A 12,072-nucleotide genomic window follows, 5' to 3' on the forward strand; every position below is an offset into this window, starting at 1 on the left:
CAGTAAATTTTATAAATACCGCTCTCCATCGACGGCTTTTACGAGTGCATGGCACAAACAGTTGACTGCTAGTTTCATTGCTTATAGATCTGTTGTATGCATTCCCTCTTGGCATGAATATTCTAGATCATCATGAACTATCATTCCTTATGAAATTGAGCTAGATTTCACCTCAACCTGATTAAATCAAGTCAAAGTAAAGTAAAAGAGTGCGTACGAGATATTGAACTATAAAATGCTCGACATGTACCTAAAAAAAACAATTATGCTCTGAGTTAGAATTGTTTGCCTACTGTAAGCAATTTGATAACAGTTTGAAAGAGGCTGTACTCACAGAGAGATGTCAGAGAAGGCACTACCTCCTCATCGAATAAATTTCTTACAAAAGTGACTCCTTTAATACAGCGAAAAAGAATTTTCCATGCGAAGTTTAAGCACTACAGTTTCAATTTAACAATCGTTAACGGCTTCCCGTGGAAGCATATTTTAAGTAAAATCGAAACTTGAAGCTTGTACGTGGTGGAAGGGCTCCATATTGTCAATAACAGATACTTTGTAAGTACCACAAATAATTTCTATTTCATGATCGGTTTTGGCTGTTACACCAATATTAAATATATTTTCTGTATTTGATAATGGTGTAACAGCCGAAACCGGTCATAAAATAGACATTTTTTGTTGAAGTAACAAAGTGTCTGTTATTGTTAATATTTTCAATTCGTGAGGTATCAATTAAAATTTGCAATATTTTATCTCGATTCCTACTTATTCTATTTCTATTCTACATGTAATATTCCTCTTCATCTCTTAAAGGAGACGACAAAGTTCAATTCTGAGAAAGTTAGAAAGCCGGAAAGTGCTAAGGATTCAATGCTCCCACGAACGGAGCCTCTACGGAGGGATAGTCCGGAAATGAATGAACGCTCAAAGATTCGTGTGAATTGGAGCGAAAGAAAATTGACTAGGCTTCAGAAAGTAGTAATTCCAAGTCGTTAGGTGTGGATCTGAGAATAAGAAAATCCAACTTAGAAGATAGGGCACGTCTGAATGAGGACTGCCTTTAGGAATTATCAATCACGCTTTAATTGTGCAAAGACGTTCACAAATCCCAAGAATCTTACTTTTATCTTGAATTATTGGTATTATCAATTTAATTTTCAAGTTTAGTTCTGAATTATCAGGTAAACTTTAGAAATATGAAAATTTTCAAAAAGGAGAGAAGTAGCTCCTTACCAGGATAGCCAAAAATTTTTACAAAAAATAAATAAAAAATCTCACTCGCTCAAAAAAATGATCTAGGAAGGTTTGGTGCGGTTGCCAAATGTTATCTTCCTATCACGAAATAATCCATCAGAATAAGAGATTTTTAGAGGTCATTTTCTAACCTCGCTGGGAAGCTATGAGTAAGGCTGTTCAACTTCGTCACTTCATTCATCGTCTGAGACCTAAGATTTCATTATATTATATTTTTCCCACGTTCTAACCTTGTATGGATTTGGTATGGGACTCACAAACTCTAGGCAAGTTTTGCGTTTGCATGAATACGCACGTATATTTTATTATAATTATTATTATCCTTAATATTTTGTGGCCGTGTAGTGTGCATGTGGGGACCCTCTTGCATGGTGCATACTGGAGGTTGATCACCCCCTACCAAACACCCTAAATCTACATCTACTTAATAGCTGCGAGGCACCTCTAGGTTTGACAGGGGGAGACCAATCACCAACATGCAGCATGCAAAAGGATCGCCACATGCGCACCGCAAGGTATTAGAAATATATGAGCAAAATATAAATGGATATTCATGCAAAGACAAAACTTGCCAACGGTTAGTAATTCCTGTAGCAAATACATGCAAGGTTATAACAATGGAAAAGAACATGCAATGATTCATCCTTGCGAGTGGAGTGACGCCATAAATCCTATTAATTGAGACAACGTTGTTATCCTTAATAGAACGAGGAAAGAATGACATTTAAAATCTTTCTATTTTGAAGTCTATTTCTTTTTATTTTATTCTCATTATCACGTATACTATTCGTACGACGGTAAACGAAGGATATGTTTCACGTCGGCTGAGAAATAATATTCTTCGAATTTACTAAGTAAATTAAACCTATACTTCCTGTAAGCTTATACGCTCCTGTGTAGATTCCCATCCTAACTCGTGTAACATACTGGAAACGCTGCATTTTTGTTGTAACAACTCATCACAAATCTGGCCACCCTGCGCTGCGCTCGATTGATTTCAGCTATCAGTCCTACTTCATGAGGGTCCCATACGCTAGCAGCTTATTCTGAGGCCTTACTAGAGTCAGGTATCTTATCTCTTTCACCTTTTTAAGGCATTTACCCAAAATTCTTTTTACAAATCCCAGTTCACGGCAAGGTTTCCCGCATACTTTTCGAATGTGTTTACTCCACGAAAGATCCCAGAAAAGAGGTGGCTCGCAGAGTATTATGTAGATGGGACGTTAAACCGTCCATGACTTTCATTTAGAGCGAATTAACGGCGATATCGAGTTTCTCTCCACTCTTCCTTAATCTTCCGCAATGAAAAAAATGATCATAGGTGTCAGTTGCTTCCTCCAAATGTCAACACTTAAAGCTATTTATTTGGTCTACGGGTTTTGTCTGCGTTCTGGTCACGGTGATGGCGAAGTTTCTCTTACTATTGTATATAGCAGGCGTCTTCAAGCCAGGCTGGGTCCTTCAGATCCAGTATTTTCAGCCTGTACTTAGGGCGCAAAAAGTAGTGAAGGGGAGAATTCACATTACCATGATGAGGAGAGTTGAACATCTTCCGGATTGTAGAACGTAGGTTTCCGCGGCGATGGTTTCATCTCTGCATTTCTTCAGGGTTTCCTTCCGCGTCAGCTTGTTTGTAGACAACAGTTTCGATCTGAAGACGCTGATAGGATAGCCAGCTAAACTGTTGTCCACAAACAAGCTTCTTCAGGGTTTCCTTCCGCGTCAGCTTGTTTGTGGACAACAGTATTGACCTGAAGACGCTGATAGGATAGCCAGCTAAACTGTTGTCCACATTCAAGCTGACGCGGAAGGAAACCCTGAAGAAATGCAGAGATCTTCCGGATTTCTAACACGTAACTGCTAGTTAAAACATTTTCTCACGGTATCCTCCGATCATCTCCGTAGGACCTTCAAACGTTCGGAGGATAGCTAATGAAACTGTAGCTATCATATCATAAGGTAATCGGTGGGAGCATGGAAGATGGTTATTCCTTCATTCAGGTACCATGAAAGCCTACGACATGGCATGCCTTGTTTCGCTACAAATGCAACCCCGCGAAAACAATTGCGGGATATCAATAGCTACCTATTTGATTACGAATGAAAATTTACCTTTTCTAATTTGCTTAGATTCTCACGGAAATTACGAATGAGTGAAATAAAATCGGGACGTAAAAGAAAAAGAATCATCATATTGGAATATGGCGAGATAAAGTGCACGCAACCTTTTCTCTAATAAGGAAAATACCAACGTGCTGGATAACGTACATCCTATACATAGGAGATGAGGAAGGGGCTCTTAAGCGACGGTCTCCAAAGCCTTGTTATGCTGACTTTTAACTCATTGACCTTAAGAATAAAATACAAGTTCAACTATTTACAATGCTCTCTCACTAAATTTTTAGGTACATATTACAAATGATATATATTATTACATTGTTTTTATTATTATTTTGTTAATAATAATTTTTCGTTAGGAACAGACAATGTGATGGGTGCGATCTTAATAACCTTAGTTGTCTGCGCATCCATTTTCCTATGCTACTACTGCCAAAATAGACAAGGGACTACCGCTTTTGTCATTTCCTTCCAAAAATCATTAATCTACCTCGGGGAAGTGTTATTCTCAGCCTGTTAGTAAATTTATTGTATGCATAGAAAAGAAATCTAATAAATTAGAATCTAAATACATGTAGTACCAAAAAATCGTAGCAAATATGCATTTTAAGAAACAAGGAATTACACTGAACGTTAACTTTTGATTTCTAAATGTCTACGCGGCTTCAAATACTTGTGTTCGTTTCTAGAGCAAGAGCCTTTTTGGTGAATATTCAAGGTTTAGGGATTATTTAGAAGATTACACGGAACTCCAAGATTATCATATTATTTCAGCGGTGAATGATTCATTTAACGTTCATCTTTTCCATTCTTAACCGTGGTGTAGTCCTCTAAAATTCGAATGACACGCTTAAACATGTATATAATCCATGATTTAATAAATTATCTTGTATGATGTTAGGCACGATGTGGTGGAAGTTCATAATATTATTAAAATGAGACATTGCAATATTTCCACTTATAGAATAGAACTATAAGTGGAAATACTGCAATGTCTCATTTTATTAATGATTTAATAAAGCATCAGAACTTATATTTGGAGCATACTTCTCTACGGAAATGAGGCATGGACAATGACAGCTGCGAAGAAAACAAGAGTGGATACCTTCGAAATGTGGTGGTACAAAAGAATGATAAGGATCAAATGGATCGACCGAGTAAGTAATGAGAAAGTTCTTAGAAGAGTAGGAGAGAAGAGAAGCGTCAGGTGAACATTGGAAAGAAGACGGAATGACCTTTTAGGCCATATTTTGAGACATGATGGCCTGATGAAGACAATCTTCGAGGGACAAGTGTATGGCAAGAACGGACAAGGAAGACCTCGAACCAATATATGGAACAAGTAAAGAGAGAAGTGAAAGAGAAGAAATACGTAGGTGTGAAAAGATTAGCCGATTGGAGAATCCAGGGGTAAGCGACGTCAAACAAATCTACGGATTGTTGACCACTGATTATGATTATGACGGTGTATAAAGGATTCATTTTACGCTCATAATTTTCATACTTGACAGTGGCGCAGTCCTGTGAAATGCGAATGGCACGCTTGACACTGTAAATAATCAATCAATGAAATAGTCAGTAAAATAGAGCAGGCAAAGATGGCTTTCTACAAAGAGAAGAATCTTCTTACAGCTGACAATACAAGCATAGAAGCAAACAAAGCATCAGATGCTAAGTATGGAGTATGTTTCTCTATGGAAGCGAGGCTTGGACGTTGGCAGCAGCAGAGAAGTCGGGTGGAAGAATTCGAAATATGGTGCTACCGAAGAATGATGAAGATAAAATGGATTGACCATGTAAGTAATGAGGAAGAACTGAGGAGAGTGGGAGAAAAGAGAAGCCTCCTAAAAACCTTAAGCAGAAGACAAGGGACAACTTAGTTGGCCACATCTTGAGGCACGATGGCTTGATAAAGGCTATCGTTGAAGGACTGGTGGAAGGGAAAAAGGGCAAGGGACGGCTCCGAATGAGTTACATAGGACAGGTGTAAAAGAGAAGAAATAAGTCGCAATGAAAAGGTTACATCTACATCTACATAACACCCCGCCGCCTAAAAGGCATGTGGCAGGGGGTGTTAAGACACCAGCCGTTTAAAGCTAAAAAACGTTTAGCGGATAGGAGAGAGAAATGGAGAGCTGCGTCAAACCAATCTCAGGATTGAAGAAAGATTTCGTGCTTTCCCGGCAAATGGACTTGGTAAAGAGTTCTCGGGATCGCCACCGGGTCAGGAACTCCATATCTGCCAACGTTTCGATGTCCGACTCGGTCATCGTCCTCAGGGCTGTGAATGTCGAGTGAGAATTTGACTTGCTTATATACAGTCACTCTGGTGGTCAGGTGACTGCTGATTGGCTGTCGTCAGCAGTCACCTGACCACCAGAGTGACTGTATGTAAGCAAGTCAAATTCTCACTCGACATGAAAGGACAAAGGACAAAGCCAAGGCAGAAAACTACAGGCCCATCAGTCTGACCAGCACCGTGGGAAAATGGTTCGAGAGGATCATCGTCCGGAGACTGACGGATCTCCTGGAGAGTAACGGAGGACTACCACAGCTCCAGTATGGGTTCCGTCCCCACAGATGCACCACGGACCCTTTGACACTCCTGACCAGCACCGCCGCAGAAGCCAGCAACAGGAATCAATACACGGCAGCACTGTTCCTGGACATAGAGAGGGCATTCGACAGCGTGTGGCACGACGGCCTCATGTACAAGCTTGAGAAGCTGCCCGGGATGGAGCCGGACATCCTGAGGCTCATCAACTGTTTCCTGAGAAACAGAAACGCGAAGGTGAGAGTTGCATCGCAGCTCTCTTCCGCATTCCCACTACGAGCAGGTGTCCCACAGGGCACTGTGCTGTCCCCCCTGCTCTTCTCGCTGTACTTCCACGACATCCCCACTAACAACCGCCGCATCAGGAGCCAAAAAGTGGAAGTAATACAGTACGCTGACGACACTGCCCTATGGAGTACATCCCCGCAGGCCGACAAGGCAGTGAAGAAAGTCCAAACCATGCTCTTCCGGCTAGATAGGTGGTTCAAGGACTGGAGAATCCGGCCCAACCCAAAGAAGACGCAGCTGATTATCATCAAACCCGCAGCAAAGAAGCACTTTGACAACCTCAGCGTCACCCTATGGGGCCAAGAAATCCACCGTTCAGACACCGCAACTTACCTGGGGACCCTAATTGACCACAACCTCAATTTCAGGAAGCATGTCCACATCATATGGTCGAGGTGCAACAGACGAAGTAATTTAATCCGCGCAGTAAGAGCAAGAGGGCGCGGGGTCTCAGAACAGTGCGGCCTGCTCCTATACAAGGCCTTCATTAGACCTGTCATGGAGTACGCTGCACTGGCTGTCCTCCCGACCGGAAATGCCCTAAGACAATACGCCGCACTTGAAAGACGGGTTTTACGTCAGATTTTCCTGTTGCACCCTCGAACGAAGGCTCGAAGAGTATACGAAACAACTAATACTGAACCTCTCCTCCACAGATTATGCAGACTAAGGACCAACGCGGCCAAACGGATCTCCATACACAACCCCAAGCTCTTCGAGGACATCATGCTTCCATCTAAGGGGGCCATCATTAAAAGAAAGAGGAAGAAGCTCTACTCTGCCCCCCGGTTCATCAACGATCACATGCACCTCTACCACCGGGACGTCATAATACCGCACACTCCAACGAATCGACCAGCCATACCAGCTCCAGAGACACTAACCATCATCCCAGGACTCCCACTCGTGCGGAAGAAGAGGACACGAAAAAGGAAGAGGACATCGTCAATCAACGACAGTGAAAGTGACCCCCCAGTGTGTCCCCAAAGTGCACCTCCTACTATTGGCAGATAGAGCAAAGACAAGACATTACAGACATAACAAACTCCAGTTAAAATGCCAGTGAACTCCAGTGTCGGGTATCAGACCCACTCCAGTGATATATGTCTATTTATTTATTTTATTTATTTATTGTGTGTTGTCCCTTATTTATTTTTCAGAGTATATTTATTGTTAAGTTACCACCGTAATCTATTTTGGCACGTGGGTGACTATTTTGTTGATTTTATTATATATATTTTATTGCGAACCGTGGTGGCCTGATGGTGGTTTTACGGGTTTCCCACCTCCTTAGGGCGAATGCCGGGCCGACACCACTCCCGTACCAGTGAATATCCCCAGTAATGCTGAAGAGGCGCAAGCCTACACCAGCTCCACGAGTAGTTGTTATGTTGTTATCGTTGTTAATTTTGTAACCTTTTGCTCGTGGAATAAACAAATTTTGAATTGAATTGAATCACTCGACATTCACAGCCCTGAGGACGATGACCGAGTCGGACATCGAAACGTTGGCAGATATGGAGTTCCTGACCCGGTGGCGATCTCGAGAACTCTTTACCAATCTCAGGATTGTCGAGGACTGATGATGGTGATGGCGATGCACAAATGATGCATTTTACGCTCATAATTTTCATCCCTGACAGTGGTACAGTCCTGTAAAATGTGAATTAAGCAAATCAATTATGTAATGCTTTTAAACGGGTAGATTGACAAAAATTTTGCTACTATTGTCGAAACAGGCAAGAAACTTCTCCTTTTCTCATTCCCTTCCAAACGCATAAACCTATCTCAGGAAATGTTGTTCTCAGCCGTCTCTTTTTCTCTCCATTGTCCTCGAAAATTATCAAGTGGACGGCTATCGCACGCGGCTGGGACGTGCTTCCCGTCTCAGGCGAGCAGGAAAGGGACACTGCCCGCTATCACGTCCGCGGGCTAAGTGCGACAAGTCCCGCGAGGCCGTGCACCTGCCGCCACCGCCGCTGCTAAGGGACGACCAGCCGAGATTAATCACGAGGAGGAGAGCATGTGCGCGCGTGGAAAGAACCGAACGGGCGATATAAACGCCTCCCTCCGAGGACGTCCACTCCTCCAAATGAAGGTGAGGAAGAATTATTAGCGCGGCAAACAAACATTCTTTAACTCTCCTTGCGAGCACTTTTTTATAGAATTCCGAAACCGTACAACAACGCGCTTTTTTTATGCCTACCTTTCACTTGTTCATTTCTCCTCCTGTAGCTCTTTTAATTCCCGCGATTCGAAAAATTTCTACCTTCTTAATAGTGGCGGATACATGGTAGGGAAAAGGGGGATGCTAGGTGGAGATCTATCTATCTACACACTATCCCCCAAGAAGCCTTAAAAGGCGTATGGCAGAGGGTGTTAGGACACCAGCCATCAAAAGCAAACACAATTAAAACCAAATTCTCAAACAAAATTGCGCCTAGCATGTATTAAAGTCCTTTATCGTTCGGGGGAAAAACGAATTTCCATATCTATCCGTTCGGTAAAACATCTCTCTTAATTTATCGCTTCTGTAGGACCTGGAAATATAGTGGGGCTCTAATATTATGTTCTCCGCGTCGCTCTTAAAGATATTAATTCTCAATTGTTCAAGCAATCTAAGCCTAGCGCGCAGCCACCGAGTCTCCAGTGGTTACCAACCTAATTCAATCTGGGCAACGCTGTCTGTTCGCCCGTAGCAGTTTTTGACGATTCCCGCAGCTTTCACCTTTTCCTTCATATTTTATTCAGTCCACGGATTAAGTATTTCTGTAGCGGACCCCATATGATCACTGCGTATTCAATGTGTGGTAGGACTAGTGCAAAATAGCATCTTTCCTTTACTTTCTCATCAGAAAATCTTCCCACAAAACGCTTGACGAATCCTAACTTCTTCAGGACTATTCGGCAAAGATCATAGAAAATAACCTCCTTTTGAGAATTAATAGGCTTGAAGCAACATTTTTAAAGTTGTCTCATTATCAATTCTCCAAAACATTAAGCTTTTAATATACAGGTTTATGTACTTTTTTAAAAGTAATTTGGGTTTTAGGGGCACTCCCAGCCTGCATCTGTATATTCCATAGCTGAACAAAATTACCATTTTATCTTAAGTAAATTGGATACCCCAAGGGGAAGGACCAAAGCCTATCTCAAACAACTACCGATAACAAAAATTAAGTTTTCAACCATGAATAACACGAAAAGTAATGATTAATCATAGAAGCATTATTTTGTATTTTTTTGCTTACAATGTGGTCCTTCATCGGTATCCGGGGTTAATTTTAAGAAAAGAAAATGTTTAACCCCGATAAGAGTTGGAAGCGTCAATTGTAGTTTTTCCTAAAGAAGGCACATTTTCTAACCATGCAAAAATTCGATGTTGATCGGCTCACTCTCAAAGAATTTGGCGGAGAAAAGCTTCAGTGACTGGGCTACAAAAGGCAGGCGTGCAGCAAGGTATTAAGGCTAGGGGAGGGGGGGTTAGACGCAACTAATACTAGGGGTATGGAATACGGGAGGTTTTGAGTGCTCTCACCCAGAAATTTTTTTAAGATAAATGGCTCAATGGTGAGTTTTACGGCTTTCTGTGAGATGTTTTATTAATCCTTACACTTATATGAGTAATATTTATCCAATTAAGTAAAATGGATTATATTTTTAAAATTCTCTGAGTTGTGGAGGGGGTTTTATCCCCCAAAACCCCTCCCTCGCTGCGCCACTGATAAAAAGAGTCGATGCTAATATCCCAGTCAGTTGCTGGTGTGGATGTCATATTTTAGTGGATTAATGTTGGAGCTCAAGCATCAAAATGTTATCTATCCCTAATTTGGGTTTTCCCTTCAATTCTGAGATTAGTTATCTTGTGCCGTGCGTCTAAATACCTCGAGGCTCCACCTTCTCTTTTGGAGACTGCCACATATTTCCCTTCGAATCTTCCTTTCACCTTGCAAGCCATTCAAAAGAATGAGGGGATAGCATGCCTAACCGTAGCCCATTGTCCTTTCCCTAAGTACTCTTTTTCCGTGACTTTTGGGGATTCCCCGGACTTGCCATAATAGCTATCCTCAACCAAAGTTACTCAGAACCTTACAGGAAGGAATAATCTTCAGCTACGGATTGGAATTTCAAAGAAATTCTGCCTCGTTCAAAGAGTTTCTTTTAAGGACAATGACGGTTCAGCCTGTTGAAGGTTTAGAACCTTGAGAGAGAAACTGAACGGCTACGTTATTATGAAATATTACCAAGGCCATAGAATTGCTGAATATTTCCAGTTGCCAAACGCATAGTCGTGGGTGTTTGGCCTGTCTGTCCGGCAAGCAAGCGCGTGTCTGATTAAGGCTAGGATTAGTGCCGCATGCCTGGTGTGGAATCACCCCCTGTCACACACCTTGGTGGTGGCTTGCTCGGTACCTCGTAGATGTAGATAGCTGCACTATCATTAAATCTGGATGCCATATCGTTAGCTCAAATAAAGACTGTTTTATATCTCGCACTCTTTTTCCATCCATCACCTTTCCATCCAGCCTTTACCAGTATCTTCACAGGAGCTTAGATCGAATTATAGGCTTAATTTACTTAGGAAATTCGAATGAGATATTTTCTCAGACGATGCGAATCATATCCTTCGTTTACCATCGTGCTATAAGACGCGACCATGAGAAGAAAATAAAATAAATAGACTGCAAAACAGAGAAATTTAAAATTTCATTCTTTCCTCGTAGATACTATTAAGGATAGCAATGTTGTCTCAATTGATAGGATTAATGGCGTCGCTCGCTAGGATCACTCATTGCATGTTTTTTTCATAGTTCTAACCTTGCATGTATTTTCTCTGGGAATTACTAACCATTACCAATTTTTTTATGTACAAGCATGTATACTTTGCTAGTGCGCGTAATATTTCTATGACCGTGCGGTGTGCATATGGCGGTCCTCTTGCATGCTGCATGTTGGTGATTTGTCACCCCCTGCCAAACACCCTAGAGGTATTTGGCAGGGGGTGGCAGGGGGTATAGGAGAGGTAGAGTCAATACCCTCGCAGGGTATTGTGTAGATGTAGACCAGCTAGGCTACCACTCTTGATCATACTGTAGAGGCAGAGATAACACCCATTCCGACTACGAAAGAGGAGGGTGAAGAGGGGTTCGTGAGCAGATGACAGAAATGCGTAAAAAATCACCTTTTCTTGCATCACAACATAATTTTTCTTTATCATTTCATAGCCTCGGCATTTCTACCGGTTGAACACCCACTCAATGCGTCCTATTTCGAAAGAATACTATTCCTCGCGGGCTTTAAAGTTACATAGAAGTGCCGTATTTTTCCCATAGCTAAAATCGTTGGTAGCCGTCATTTTGACTGGTAGGTGTTTTTTCTCGTTGTGGTGGTGTGTGAAATAATTTCTTTCGTATATTTTATTTTGTAGTACTATCATTATATTTTTTCAATCTCATATTTACAATATTTTCAAAAATAAATTTATTTTTTGAACAATTTAGTTTTTCTACTTGAACATAAACTAAAGCAGGTGAACTTTTAGGCTGTCTATGCAATAATCCTTCGCTCTAACGTCATAGCAAGAAATTGTAAGCATGCAAAAATCAGTTGTGATTTCAATATGCTAACGTGACTGCTATCCGAAATGGTAGAAAAAATATGATTTTAAAGAACACAAATAATAAGTGGAACATTAATAAAACTAATTAATAATATTCCATGCTGCATGCTGGTAATTGTTCACCCACTGCCAAGAACCCTATAGGTAGCTCGCAGGGAAATACGTAGATGTAGATAAATACCGGTCAAAATAACCGCTCTGGCGCTTCTAGATACATCAGAAATTATTTCATGATTCA

The sequence above is a fragment of the Ischnura elegans genome, chromosome 5 (assembly GCF_921293095.1).
Source record: "Ischnura elegans chromosome 5, ioIscEleg1.1, whole genome shotgun sequence".
Classification (NCBI taxonomy): Eukaryota; Metazoa; Arthropoda; class Insecta; order Odonata; family Coenagrionidae; genus Ischnura; species Ischnura elegans.